Source organism: Mandrillus leucophaeus, unplaced genomic scaffold (assembly GCF_000951045.1).
Source record: "Mandrillus leucophaeus isolate KB7577 unplaced genomic scaffold, Mleu.le_1.0 Scaffold569, whole genome shotgun sequence".
Classification (NCBI taxonomy): Eukaryota; Metazoa; Chordata; class Mammalia; order Primates; family Cercopithecidae; genus Mandrillus; species Mandrillus leucophaeus.
In genome coordinates this window covers 641,359-656,277 of record NW_012106130.1, presented here as the reverse complement: position 1 = coordinate 656,277, position 14,919 = coordinate 641,359, and the positions used below count along the sequence as shown (strand labels likewise).

Genomic DNA, 14,919 nt, shown 5'->3' with positions numbered 1-14,919 from the left:
CACACTTAGATTCGTACGAAATTACTAAAACGGCTTCATTGTCTGGAGTATTACCCGAGGTTCGTGGTCTCACAGCCAAGGAGAACAAGGACGCCGGCGCGCAAAAGTGGGAGGTTAAGAGCAGAAGCTCAACAGGCAAAAGAAAGAGAATAGCTCTCTGATGCGGAGAGCGGTCCCAGAGAAACGGTTTGCCAGTTCCACTGGTGAGATGCAGGGGCTTTATAGCCCAGCTGGTGAGGAGGCAGTGTCTGATTTACATAGGGCAAGAAAGACTGATTGGACCAGGTGTGCCATTTGCATAGGGTACGAATTTCTGGCCACCCCCACCCTAATCTTTTAGTATGCCTGGCCTGCGCCATGTTGCCCACTCCTTTACTGTACACGTGGTAACAGTACATGTGGTAACAAAAAAAGGGAAGATGGAGCTTCCATGTTGGACATTCCTGGCCCCCAGGTAGCCCTTTTCTGTCCGCACAGCTGCCAGCATTCCCCCATGCAAGTTTCCAGCTTGCTTATCTATTTTTGCAGCTGGATTTTTCAGAGTGCTCTTTGTTAGAAAAAATAATAATAATAATTTATTGGGCTGCATTTTTGTTAAAAGGGAAGCTCTGCTGAGGACTCTGTTGCCCTCACTCTCCGCCTAATTTCTTTCTACCTCCTGTATCATTACCTTGCATGTGATCTCCATCAAAAGAAGTATCTCTACTTCCTCTCAACTTTCCCAGCAATCTTGGTTTCCAGGCTTTACTTCACACCTTTGGGTTCCTCAAGCGCCCCCAAGTTCTCTCAGACTCCTCCAAGAATTTAGTGAAATGCCTAGTAGGAACAAGGGTAAGAGAGTGTCTATGGTCTACAGCGACTCAGAAAACCAGAGGAAGGAGAGATCCCTCCAAAACAGGCTCACCAGGAAACCTTAATGGCAGAGACAGGTTCTTTGTTGTTACTGATGTTGTTGAGATAGGTTCTCATTCTCTGTCACTCTGCCACCCAGGCTGGAGTGCAGTGGGGCAATCATAGCTCACTGCAACCTCGAACTCCTTGGCTCAAGTGATCCTCCCTCCTCAGCCTCCTGGGTAGCTGAGACTACAGGCATACACCACCATATCCAGCTAATTTTTTTTTTTTTAATTTTTTGGGAGATGGGATCTTGCTATGCTGCCCAGGCTGATCTGGAACTCCTGGGCTTAAGCCATTCTCCCACCTTGGCCTCCCAAAGCGCTGGGATTATAGGCATGAGCCACTGTGCCTGGCCAAGGGAGACAGGTTTGATCTGGGCTTTAAAGAATGGATCAGGATGCAGGGAGGAATCGTTGGCTTTGTATCAGAAAGTATTCGGGATTTACCTGGAATAAGAACAAGCACAGGGCGTGGTGGGGGGCACCTCTGGGTGGGAAAAAGCAACTAGAAGATTGTTTTCATTTGAGAGACAGGTCTGTGGGAGACTTCTAGAAATAAAATTGGAAGGACAAGGTGGCAGAAAACCCAATAAAGCCTGAATGCCAAGGTGAGGGCCTTGGAAATAATCAGAAACGCCACTGAGAGCCACTCCTGACTTTTAAAGAGAGTGACATTTAAGAGGTTTAAGTTGGCAGCCATATGCAAGATGTGTCAGAATGAGGTAAATAAGCAAACTGGGTGAGAGGCAAAAGGGCCTCGACCAAGGTTTATTGATAAGTATGTTGCCCAAGACTGAGTCAAAACTCTTGCTAAAGTCAATCTAGATTAAATCTGTCGCTTGCCTTTAACCTAGCAGGCCAATCAAGGTCTCCAAGGAAGAGATGAAATTCCTCAGAGCAGGTCTTGGTTATGAAGCCAAGTGAGTGGTTATTCACACTTCGTGTCTCTGAGATGGGCACACATGCAGATGTGCTGACTATTTCCCTCTTTCCACTGTCAGTCACTTCCTGGCCAAACTGTCTAAAAACAAGAGAATCACAGTCTTAGCGGTGGACATAACCTCAGCAATCATGTGGTTCCTGTCATGCACTGGTACATCATTTTGCACTGAGAGCCAACCATGTGACCAGAACTGTGCTGGAGGAGGGAAATGGAACACAGTAGCCTCACGGGAGGCAGAAGCACCTTACCACCAAGCACCCCAGCTAGTCCAACTCCTTCATTTTACAGATGGGTAAACTGAGATACAGACACATCAAGTGACATATCCACATTCACACAGGTATTTGCAGATCCAGGTTAAATATGTAGACAGGCCAGGCGCGGTGGCTCACGCTTATAAACCCAGCATTTGGGGAGGCCAAGGCAGGAGGGTCACTTGAGCCCAGGAGTTCAAGATCATCCTGGGCAACATAGCAAGATCCCATCTCTACGAAAAGTAAAATACAATTAGCCAGTTGTGGTGGTACATGCCTATAGTCCCAGCTACTCAGGAGGCCGAGGAGGGAGGATGGCTTGAGCCCAGGAGTTCGAGGCTACAGTGAGCTATGATCACACCACTGCACTCCAGTCTGGGCAACAAAACAACATCCTGACTCTTAAAAGGAAAATGCAGACACATAGAAATCTACACGGAGACTATATATATATGTGATGTATATGCAATATATACATACGTCTTTGTGGTTATGTATGTAAATATATATGTATATATGTAAAAGCTCTGTGGACATTGTGACTATCAAAGAGTTCATAAGTGGATACCCTAATCTGGCAAACACAATGCAGATAGCAAAGCTTCACTTTGATTCAGTTACTTACAGGAAACATATTAATGATCTTTATCACTGGATACCCCAAGGAGAAGTAACCTGGGAGCAGAAAGGGGTAACTTTTGAGCAGCACAATCATTTATTAACATGACCGCCAACCCTTCAGTACCAGTAACTACAAAGCATTCCACTCTCAGAATATACTTTCCCATCTTGGGATGCTTTCACTTAAAACAGGCAAAAATTGGTTGCATTCTGCACCAAGAGGCAGCCCTGCTGAATTAGGTCCTGTGGTTTGTTTCCAAGGTATAGCCACCAAAATTCTCCATTCACAGGATTTTTGTGGATTTGGTTTTATCTCTGGACAAGAGACCAGGCTCTGACAAGCTGCAGAAATCACCTCTTTCTCACAGAATAAGAAGAAGATTGGAAAAGCCATTTAGTAATAATTTGATCAGCCAATTTTCCTCACCAGTGGGCCTTAGCACAATTGCCTTAATTTCTCCCCTGGGTTGGAGGAGCGTGTGACTGACGGGGACTCCGGTGGTGTCTGCGTGGCAGGACGCACACACACGCAGGGCTTGCATCTGACAGAGCTGCAGCAGTGGCCCTGAACGGCTTAGGGAAAATAGTTATGTTTCAGCTACAAAAAGGCCAAACCTGGAGGTGAAAAGACAATCAACAAAGCCACAGTGTTGATACTCCCGAAATGGAAAACAGCTGTCTCGGAGGGAAATGTTGGCTATTCCTCTGTAGCACGGAGGCTGTATGGCAGTCTCCCACCCGCCTGATTTCTCAGCAGAGGATCGGTGTTCATGAGAGAGAAGGAAACACGAGACAAACGGAGTGACAAACCAGGCAGAGTCTACCTGAGAGAAGAGCAAAGGGGAGGGAGAGTAAAAGGAAGAAGCACAAAGAAAGAAGAGCAAGCAATTCTGCAGGAGAAATACTCCCAAGGTAGCAGAATGAAACAACCACAGCGCACCGCATGAAAGAATAATCTGGAACTTGGTGATGGTGATCCCTCAAAAGATCTCGGAGGAATCGAATATGATTCCAGCCTTATTCTAAAGAAACTTGGTCAGTTAACGAAAAAAAAAAAAAAAATAGGTCTTCGGCAGAGTGAGGCCAATTGCAGGAGTATTCAACTGAAATGCATATGATTTGGATGACTTTCAGCTAAAATGAAAATTTAGGATTTCAAGGTATACTTAAGAGGTTTGGTTTAAAAAAAAAAAAATCTCAAAAGATAGGTTAAAAGGAGAGGGAGTGAGAGGAAACCAATTGTACCAGTAGGGGTGGGGGTAAAGAAGAAAACAAGGAAGGAAGAACATGATGCAAAACTCAAGTGAGACCAGAACATTTTCACCAGGAAAGCCCTAGTTTTAGTTTTTAATATATTTTTTTGAGACAGAGTCTCACTCTGTTACCCAGGCTAGAGTGCAGGGGTGCGATCACGGCTCACTGCAGCCTCAACCGCCTGGGCTCCAGCAATTCTCCCACTTCAACCTCCCAAGTAGCTGGGACTACAGATGCACACCACCACACCTGCTAATTTTTAAATGTTTTTGTAGAGATGGGGTCTCGCTGTATTGCCCAGGTTGGGCTCAAGTGACCTTCCCACCTCCCTCTGATTACAGGTATGAGCCACTGTACCCAGGCCAACAAATGTTTCTATATCAAAAGAGCTCACAATACGAAAAGGTTACAGAATCAAAAATAGTTCAAGAGTTCTAGAAAGAGTCTCCCATGTGGAGCTAGTCGTAGAAAAGAGAGGCTAAATCCTGGATGCAGACACATGGGTAGTCCGAGCTCACTATAAGGCCATATGTTAACCTCCAGTCCCAGAGGCAAGCGGTGAGCACACACCGGCGACGCCCTTGCAGAGCCAGGACAGGCTCCTGAATTAGATTTTTGCATACACTTCCTTGATTGTTACCCGTGATGTCCCAGGATGAGGGAGAACAAGAAGCATTTGTCCTCTTGTGACAGAGGGTCACAGAAACAAGGAGCCAGGGTGAGGAGGGAGTGGAGGAAAATTATATGTTTGAAGGAAGAAGATGGAGAGGCAGCAAGGATGAACATTAAAGGAGGAGGGGGAGGAGAATACAGATCTAGAATTTCTAAATTACCCTTGGCGCAAAGATCTGGTTTACCACTCAAACGGTATAATTATAAAGTTGGCGTAAAGGAGACCAGGGATCTAGTTACTAATTTCTTACTAGCAATAGCATCAAAACCTTCTCTGCTGGTAGCTGGTCTCTTGACAAAAACCGTGTGCCTTGTACATGACGTGGCCTATAGGGAGAAGTGGTTTTAATCAGGCCGATCTATAAAATGGTATGCAGTTGTGGTCTTGCTTCTCAGATGTCGATCCGAGCAGAGGAGAAAGTGAGGGTTGGAATTGTCAAAGTAACTAAGGGGCGGGGGACGGGAAACACTTTACATAAATGCTCCCTTGTCTTGTAGATGCAGTGTATAGGCTAAGTTCGTCAGAAAATTCAGTGGGAACCCTCTGGTGGATTTGAGAAAAATTACCAGAAACATTCCTGTTGTTCATGGTTTTTGGACCAGATTCTACCCGGCCTCAAAAAGGAAATTCTGGCTTGGTTACAGCCTTAAATGGGTGCTCAAATCCCCTGAATATTTGCTGCAAAAGTACTTTCATTCTTACTCCATTTTGGTTCATAAGAACATCAGGCATCAAAGTCACATCCTGGCTGTATCCCTGTTGACCTTGGCAGTGATAGATACAGCCATAGTTCCAAGATTATTCATTTCTAAGGTACAAAATTCCCCTCTCCCCTCTGCCTTTTTTTCTTTTCCCAGAGACAGGGTCTCACTCTGTCCCCCAGGCTGGAGTGCAGTGGCTCAATCATAGCTCACCGCAGTCTCCAGCTCTTGGGGGCAAGCGATCCTCTCACCTCAACCTCCTGAGTAACTGGGACTACAGACAGATCCCACCATGCCTGACTGATTTTTTTTTTTTTTTTTTTTTTTTTTGGTACTTATTGTAGAGCTGAAGGCCTCACTATATTGCTCAGGCAGGTCTTGAACTCCTGGCCTCAGCTGATCTTCCCATCTCAGCCTCCGAAAGTGCTGGGATTACAGCTATAAGCCAGTGCACCCAGTCCCACTTTTTTTTTTTTTTTTTACAAACTTTGTAGAATTTTTACATGGCAGACTTTTTTTCTATCTAATTATTATTTTCATTTCCTAGGAAAATGCTAAATTGCAAATGTAGGGTTTTGTTTGTTTGTTTGTTTTTATTTATTTTGAGACAGGGTCTCACTCTATCTCCCAGGCTGGAGTGCAGTGACACTCTCACAGCTCACTGCAAACTTGATCTCCTGGACTCAAGCCATCCGCCCACCTCAGCCTCCCAAAGTCCTGGGAGTATATGCATGAGCCACCATACCAGACCCCGCAAATGTAGATTTTTGAAAAAACAACTGCAACATTGTAGCCCTTTTTAAAATCAGGACCCCTAGGTCTTTCCCAATATAACTAACCAGCCAGTGATTCCTCACTCACCTCCCTTTTTTCTTTTTTTTTCTCTTTTCGATACGGAGTCTCACTCTGTCACACAGGCTGGAGTGCAGTGGCGCCATCTTGACTCACTGCTACCTCCGCCTCCCGGGTTCAAGCGATTCTTCTGCCTCAGTCTCCGGAGTAGGTGGGACTATAGGTGCGCGTCACCATGCCAGGCTAATTTTTGTATGTTTAGTAGAAACGGGATTTCACTATATTGGCCAGGCTGGTCTCGAACTCCTGACCTCGCTATTCACGCACTTCAGCCTCTCAAAGTGCTGGGATTACAGGCATGAGCCACCGCTCCCAGCCCACTCCCTTTTAAATGCAAATCTTCTGTGGGAGGATTAAGTCACGGAGCCCCCAGGGAACTGTGCTGGGAGGGGAACTGGAGGGTGTGGAAAGCCAGTGGAAAGCAAATCTGTGCATAGCCTGTAGGGCAGATGCCCGAGGCTTGGGGAGACTGGGAGAGCAGGTCTGTAAAAGGAACTTCATCACTTTTCTCCTAGGCCTCAGATGATGCTAGAGTCCTACCAGAAATTGCAAATAATTCTGGCTCACTTTTGTATTAGAGCAGACGAGAGCCTAGAAGAGCAACAACAACGACAATAAAATTCAGTGTGTCCTTGAGGCATTCTCATGAGATAATATTAAATATATAAATACTATTCATTGTTTTTTCTCACAAATACATACCCACCACCTACCAGGAACTGTCCCAGAAATTGATGAGGAAAAAATGATTTTTATGCCATAACTAATCATATCGTAATATGCACTAGAATAAGCAAAGAACTTAAAATAGGATATCATGGGGACATTCGAATTTATAAGTCTAGGAGTGACATGTAAGCCGGGCCTGAAAGAATAACCGTAATTCTGCTGAACTAATTAAGTAGGTTGTGGAAGAGAGTGCTAGCTGATGAGGAAAACCTCTCTTCTCCTAAACAGGCAGCTAAGCTGTGTTTTCCATCCGTTTTTTGCCGTCAAGTGTGGTCATGTGACTGAGTTCTAACCAATTACAATGAGACGGCAAGGGATGTGTAGCTTTTTCAATCCTGGCCATAACATTCTCCTTCATGCGCTTCTCAATGTCCTTTCTCCTTTCATTAGGTAAAATGGAGATGATCCCCAGGCCCATCTTGGAAGCAGTTTTTTTTGTTTTTTTTTTCTAGAAGTAAAAACAAAATTTAATAAAATGCTTTTTTTTGAAGACGGTAGAGACGGGCCCGCTTAACTGCTGAAAGACTAGGAAGGGGTCAGTTTCATGACCACGTGCAACCACAGAGCGCTGTTAGGTGAGCAAAAACAAACCAGCTGTGTCTGAGCCACCACCCGTTTGTCTATGGGTTGTAGCAGTTGGTCCACCTAACCAAGGAAGTGCCGAGAGCACAGGACATGAAAAGATACAGGGCTAAGGTACATGGCACGTTCACGAAGGTACAGGAGAGGCAAGAAATGAGACGGGAAAGGGGGCCTAGGACCAGGTCTTGAATGACATGATAACTAAGTTTTGACTTTTTCTTGTAGGTCAGTGGTTCTCACCCAGCGGCAATTTTGCCTTCCAGGGAACATTTGTCAAAGTCTAGAAACATACTTGGTTGTCTTCACCAAGGGGAGGAGGGAGGAAAGTGCTACTGACATCCATGGGTTGAAGCCAAGGATGCTGCTAGACATCCTACAATGCACAGGACAGCCTTCCCCATCAAGGAATTACCTGGGTCAAATATCAGTAGTACTGAGATTGAGAAACCCTGCTGTATGCAGTGAGACACTAGCAACAATTCTTCTTTTTTTAAGCTGGAGTCAGGGTCTCCTGCTGTTGCCCAGGCTGGTCTTGAACTCCTGGGCTCAAGCAATCCTCCCACCCTGGCCTCCCAAAGTACTGGGATTACAGGTGTGAGCCATCAAGCCCAGTCACAGCAATTCTTAAAAGGAAAGTAACCATCTTTGTGTGTTAGATAATTATAACAACATGGAGGATTCACTGAAGAGAGAGAGAGGAGATGAGAAAAACAATTTCATGCTTTGTTTATCAAGGACCTGTTATGTGTGCTTGATCATGTATCAGGCACTACGGATTCAAAGATGAGTAAGAGTCCAGCAAGGGAAATAATAAGTACCTTTATGGGACCTGGGGAGACTCAAATTCTGGCCTCAGGTCTTTATCCCCATGAGCCTCCTAAATTAAAGCAAGAGAAGGGCCTGAGCTAGAGCAGGGGTTGAGGACATTGAAAAGAGGACCTACTTGAGAAACATCTCAGAAATGAAATGAACCAGGCTGAGTGTTGCAGTGGATGTAGAAGTTGAGAGCAGTGAAAACCAAAACTGAGGTCTTTATCCTGGGCAACTGCCCAGATAATGCTGCTAATAGGAAAATGCAGGAGAAGCAACTGACTTAGAGGACTGTTTTGCATGATTTTCTTTTTGAGAGAGTAAATATCAAATTCCTATAGGACAGGTACAAGCAACTCACATAAAAATTGCCAACAGCTGATAAACTGTTTCTTTTTTTTTTTTTTGTCGGCGTCTCACTCTGTTGCCCAAGCTGGAGTGCAGCAGTAAGATCATAACTCACGGCAAACGACCCCCCAGGCTCAAGTGATCTTCTGGCCTCAGCCTCCCAAGTAGGTAAGACAATAGGTGCACACCACCACGCCAAACTAATTTTTAAAATTTTTTGCGGGCCGGGCGTGATGGCTCACATCTGTAATCCCAGCACTCTGGGAGGCTGAGATGAGCAGATCACCTGAAGTCAGGAGTTCGAGCCCAGCCTGGCCAACATGGTGAAACCCTGTCTGTACTAAAAATACAAAAATTAAACAGGCATGGTGGTGGGCACTTGGGAGGCTGAGGCAGGAGAATTGCTTCAACCTGGGAGGTGGAGATTGCAGTGAGCCAAAATAGTGCCATTGCACTCCAGCCTGGGTGACAGAGCAAGACTCCGTCTCAAAAATAAATGAATAAATTTTTTTTTTTTGTAGAGATGGGGTCACACCTTGTTGAACAGGCTGTTCTTGAACTCCTGGCCTCAGGCAGTCTTGCCTTGGCCTCCCAAAGCTCTGGGATTACAAGTGCGAGCCATTGCACCTGACCCCAATAAACATTTTAAGAATGTTTGGCGCAAGGCAGTGATGAGTTACACCAGAGGTCTGTCATATCCAGAGGTCTGAGAACCAGGAGAGTCAATGGTGTCACCCTCAATTTGAAGCAGAAGGCCTGAGAATGAGAGGAGAATAGGGCTCAGGGGGCGCTGGCACAAGTCTGGAGTCTGAAGGCCAGACAACCTAGTGTTCTGATGTCGAAAGATGGGGGGAAAACATGGATGTTCCTGCTGCAGAAGAGAGCAAATTTGCCTTTCCTAGGCCTTTTTGTTGTATCAGGGCCCTAAAGTGATTGAATGATGGCCATCTACACTGGTAAGGGCGAATCTTCCTCACTCAGTCTCCTGATTCAAATGCTAATCTCTTCCCGAAACACCCTGCGTACACACCCAGAAATAATATTTTACCAGCTGTCTGGGTATCCTTTAACCCAGTTAAGTTGACCCAGAAAACTAACAATCACATTGGCATTTTAAGTATATATAAAATCATTTACATTGAAATAGTAGTACATTCACATTGGCATTTTAAATACATATAAAATCATTTACATTAAAATAGTAATGCATATAAGTATATTTGTAATCGATATAAAACATATATACATATTTAAATATGTATGCTCTATAATTCAAAATTTCACTTCTAGGAAGAAATTCTACAGAAATAACCAAATGAATATATTAAAAAGTGCTCTACACATATAATGGAGTGTTGTTTATATTTCATTGGAAACAAATGACCACAAATTGGGAATCAGTTAAATAAATTATAATACTTTTGAACCAGATGGAATACTGCACAGCCACTACAAATAACATACTCATTGAATGCAAAGATATTCACAACATTAATAATACTAACAAATTAACAATATTGAAGTGACCAAAAGCAAGCTGTTAAGCAACCCATATGGTAGAATCACACTGATATAAAACTGTATACATCTAATAAGAATCGAAATTTTTTAATTGGTAAAAAACAAAAGGCGATCATGTTTGCCTGTAGGTGATAGGGTTGTATGTGATTTTCCCTTCTTGGCTAACCCGAAAAAGATTGTCTTTTTGTTTGTTTTGTTTTTCAGGTTTCCTGCACCACAAAGTTCCTTTCACTTAAAAATTTTTTTTTGTATATTTCACAATCTTTACTTGTACCTTACAGTCTAAGGCTATCAATCCAACTTCAGTAAGAACAGTTTCAGCATCAACTAATGAACAGTAGCTAAACCAGAGAGCAGTCAAAAGTGTTTTAAAGGCAGCAGCATCAGCTGATGTTCTGCTGAGTCTCTGGGTGTTCAGAACCGCGGTCCCCCGGCACTTCCAAGCACCTGTGGGCTGCAGGTGGAGCCCCAGGAGCCACAGGGTCGCTCAGCAAAGGGTGGAACTTGGCCTCGCAGTCAGCTGGCTTCTGCCTATTATGGTCATCTTCTTTCCAGAGGTCTTGCTATCTCAGTGGACGTGGAGGTCATCCAGCTGTCCTGGGCTGTTTTCTCATAGAAGAGGAGCTCCCTCTGAAAACTGTGTCATTCTTCAATTCCTGGGCCAAGTCTTGGGACACATCTTTTCTTAACGCTTGCGGGTATGACAAGTGCAGTTCCCATTTTCCTGCACTTTACGAAGTCTCTAAGGTGCAGGCAGTAGACATCCTTCTCCATGGACTCCCCCTGAGGCTCCTTCACGTGTTTTCAGGACAGTTCAGGCAGAGCGGAAAGCATCGGCTGCAGCTTCCGGACCTCCCTTGCACCCTGCAGAGAGACCTGCTCACTGAGCAGACCTTGGACTTGTGCTGTGAGTTCTGTACTCCTTTGGGTTTCTTCCCACAATTGTATGTCTGCTTTACCAGTCTTTCCCTCAGGACATTCGAAGGAAGCACCTAAATCACCATTGTCATCCACGCTTTCAGAGGGACTTGCCGCCTCGATGCTAGGGGACCACCCTGTTCTGCTTCCCTGTTGCCCTCCACTTTCAACTCCTCATTTTCCGTGTCGTCCATCTTTCCTGGTGCAGATGAAGGGTACTCAGCAGAGCATGGGCCAGGGAAGTCACTCGCCTACTCCCGTTCGAATATTCGGGACTTGAGGCCTTCTTGTCTTTCTTTTTTTTTTTTTTTTTTTTTTTTTTGCGTCTGATTCACAACTTCTTGGTCAGGCAGCTCTGCGGGTTGCTGATGGTCCGTGCTGTCATTCACATCGTCCGTGGTGTGCACCGGAAGATCTCCATGCTGTGAAGCGTGCGGGATGCGCTTCACATCAGTCACTTGGGAAGTTCAGGAGACTGCTTTTTCATGCTTTTTTCAGAAGCTCACCTTGGTTAAGTCGAGATCGGAAGACCTGCTCATTTCCATTAGAACCTTCAAGCAGAGTGTTTGGAGCAATCAAGGACTGGCCTGAGCATGGATAACAGGTAGCTACCACTGGTGTGGGCTGCTGGTTGCATCTTGGCGCCGCCCTTTCTGTGGACCTCACCTTAGAGGGAAGCCCTTAGGGCCGGCCCTTCCCTCCTTCTCACTGCGTGTCGTCTCCTGACCAGAGAGGCCATCAAAGCGGTGCACGCCCGGCTCACTCAGAGTATCGCTAGGGTCGCTGGCACTGGTCCCAGGATTCTGTACATCACTAATTACCCCTGCCCACAGGTGGACCAGCAGCAGTTGAGGAGGCATTTCCCTGTGAGCAGCAGGCCCTCCGTGGCTCTCGAGGGCTCCACACCTCTGCCTCCATTCTCCACTGGCATGTGGGCCACAACTGACCACTCAGAGTCCTGCAGAGTGTTCCACCTCTAACACAAGGGCCCGCCAACCAGTGTAAACCATCCATTCTGCTGGAGGAGGAAAGGCACCGCATGTTCTAGAAAACTGTGTCCCTGATTTTGCTGTGCAAATAGAAAGTGACATTACTTAATGCAGTGCCTTAGAAGAGTGGAAAGAGTTCACAGCAGCCCCCAGCTCAGGCCACTCCAGGTCCTACCTGGCCTTACAGCATAGCTAGAGGGTCAAAGCCGGTCATGCCACAGCCCCGTGTCCAGGCACGATCCTCTCAGGGCAGTGTGATGGCCTATGCTTGGTGGGGCTCATTACCCTGATTTCAGGTTTCCTTCTGCTGCAGGGAAGCCTGGTCCCGCCTACAAAGAGGCTGTCTACCTTGCTAGATTGAACTATGGGACTATGTTTTCTTCATCTCTGTAACCCCAGTAGCTCGCCAGAGACCCTTATACACTAGGGGCTCAGTCACTGCTTGTCTTGTTTTCTTGTTGACTCTACTCTGACTTAGGGCATGTTGCTTTCCCCTCTTGATCTCCATATTCAGATATGTGAATAAGAGTTAAGTGGGTGAAGGCCCCTCTAGCTTTAAAGCCCCTCCACACAGAGAGAACACTGAAACCGGAAGCAGAAGCTGAGTGTGGTGAGTGGAGCATTTTCCCCTGGATGATGGAGGGGACCTATGGATCTGGCTGTGAGGGTGGCATCTGGCCACTTGAATGCCTCTGCAGAACTGGACCCTAGTTTTCAAATCAGATTGAAGAATGATCTTTAGTGTGGGTGGTTTTGTGGGGTATGTATTTTTTTAGACTTTGCTATTGACACAACAGCTTCTGGAAGTCTTTTTGACAGAGTATGCGCAGGTGCGGGCTCCATCTGCTCGGCAGCCGCTGTCTGGTGACGGTGAGGGCTGAGAGCTGGACGGTCCTGTTAGAAAGGCAGAGTGCCAGCCTCTGGCGATGAGCAGAGTGACCCCACCTCGTCTCTCCTTCCCCGTGGAGCACTGCGAGCTCTTCCCCAGACCGGCTTCTAGGCTTCCCTTCACCCTCTCCCACCAGGCGGCTGTGGCCACTCTAGGATTCCATTTTTAGTTGTACTTTTTTTTTTTTAATTGATCATTTTGTGAGCATTTTTCTCTGTAATGCAACAGAAATAGCACAAGTCCTTAAAAATGTGGGATCTCTCAGCTCCCACAAAAACAAACATGATGGCCTATGTAATTCGCTACATATTTAAATTGCTAGCTCTAAAAATAGATTCGGAGAAAGGGTGGACACATGTTCCACTTTTCTCATAACAGTCCTGGGTTATGCCTGTTATCCTGGCATAGTTATTAATCCTGTCCCCTTTCACTCTTAGACTGTCCTGGTTTGGAGGATAAATTTGATTTCATTCTATGCAAAGAGGAAATCTACAAAGGTGACATCATCTAACCTGTATTCATATAAACAGATTTTCCAGTCTTACGGTTCTGCGTACCTCTCCAAACCCCACAATTTTCTAATCATTTTATGTATTATTTATAGGAAAAGAGCACCAGCTAAAATATCTTGCCCCTTGGATTTCTTCAGCCAGCTGCTGAAGGAATTTATCTTAGTCTTTACTGAAGACTGGATTGTATCAGTAAGACTTTCTTCTAAGTCCTGTTGTTTTGACTTTTTGACTTACTCTGTGCCCTCTGATACACAAAGTAGCAATAATTTCTACAATGAACCATTGTATTTGTTCAGGAGAAATTCTTCCTTTTCCTCACATTTCTATTCAGTTTCCTCAAGGTATGTATTTGAAAACTTGAAAAATTGCCTGGCACGGTTATAGTTTAATGGGAGCATTTAAACATACTTTTCCTACAAAGCTTATCAGTTAGTTACTTAACCTTTATGAATAGGTTAAATATTTTCCACAGTATTTATATAAATATGATACTTGGTTTCAAGTTAAACCTAATAAAAAGGAAGTTATTCTTGACTTAAATTACTCCCCTTTCTTTTCATTTGTTTTTATTTTCCTCTTTTTTATGACCACTTGACTAAGAAATTCACAAGGCAGATGTGGAAATGTTGCTTTATAAATACAAGATTCAGCCAGTACCCTGTTGTTGTCCCTGTTTTAAGAAAAGAAAAGGTAACTATTCCTCCTGGATGTATGCTTTGGCCATGAAAGTAAGGTTTAAAATCAAGTCAAAGGGCGGTGTCGAGTTTAGAAAAAAAAAAAAAAAAAAACCCTCTAAATGAAACGATCTCCGTGCTGAATTCAGAGTGATGGTGCAGAGGCTTGTGTGATGCACAGAAGGCATCCCAGTGTTCTTGAATCCCAACAAAACTTTCCTTGTTCTGGCATCTCCCAAAGGCTCCAAGCACACATAGGCTGCGCACTCTCTGCCAATGGGGAAACACTCTGCTAAGTGCTTTATTCATTCTCAGATGCTCTGTTTATTCATTTTTCAACAAAAAGTGGCACATTGAATATGTATTCCTGGAAATCACCTGAAATCTATTCATTAGGCTTTAGCGAGTCTCTCGTACACCTAACTCCACATCCCAGGAGCCGACCCCAGTAAACCCAAGTCTCCCATCAGCTCCACAATCCAGTGCCTTAGGATACAGCAGCCAGACCAGAAAAAGACCTTTAGGCCAAGTCTGCATGGTTTTAAGAAATTAGCTAGCCCTACACATCACGTTTGACTCAGTAAAGCAGTCCCCTGTCTATGACACCACCCAAATTATTGCCCTAGTCTAGAGCCTCATGCCTCTGCTTTCTATTTTGGTGAATTCAGAACAGAAGACTTAACCAGCATAAGACTGACATAATCTTGTGATCTGGGACAGCCGCTGATAGTAGGCAGGTGGTTGGGCAAAGCT

The 14,919-nt window shown here is 45.0% G+C and overlaps 1 long non-coding RNA gene across 1 annotated transcript; it reads left to right on the top strand.

Moving 5' to 3' along the window:
* The first annotated feature begins 7,405 nt into the window (after positions 1-7,405).
* On the top strand, positions 7,406-14,148 carry LOC105552634. The gene is made up of 2 exons (XR_001008044.1): positions 7,406-7,619; positions 10,389-14,148. It is a non-coding gene; the product is annotated as an uncharacterized LOC105552634 (long non-coding RNA).
* The last annotated feature ends 771 nt before the right edge of the window (positions 14,149-14,919 follow it).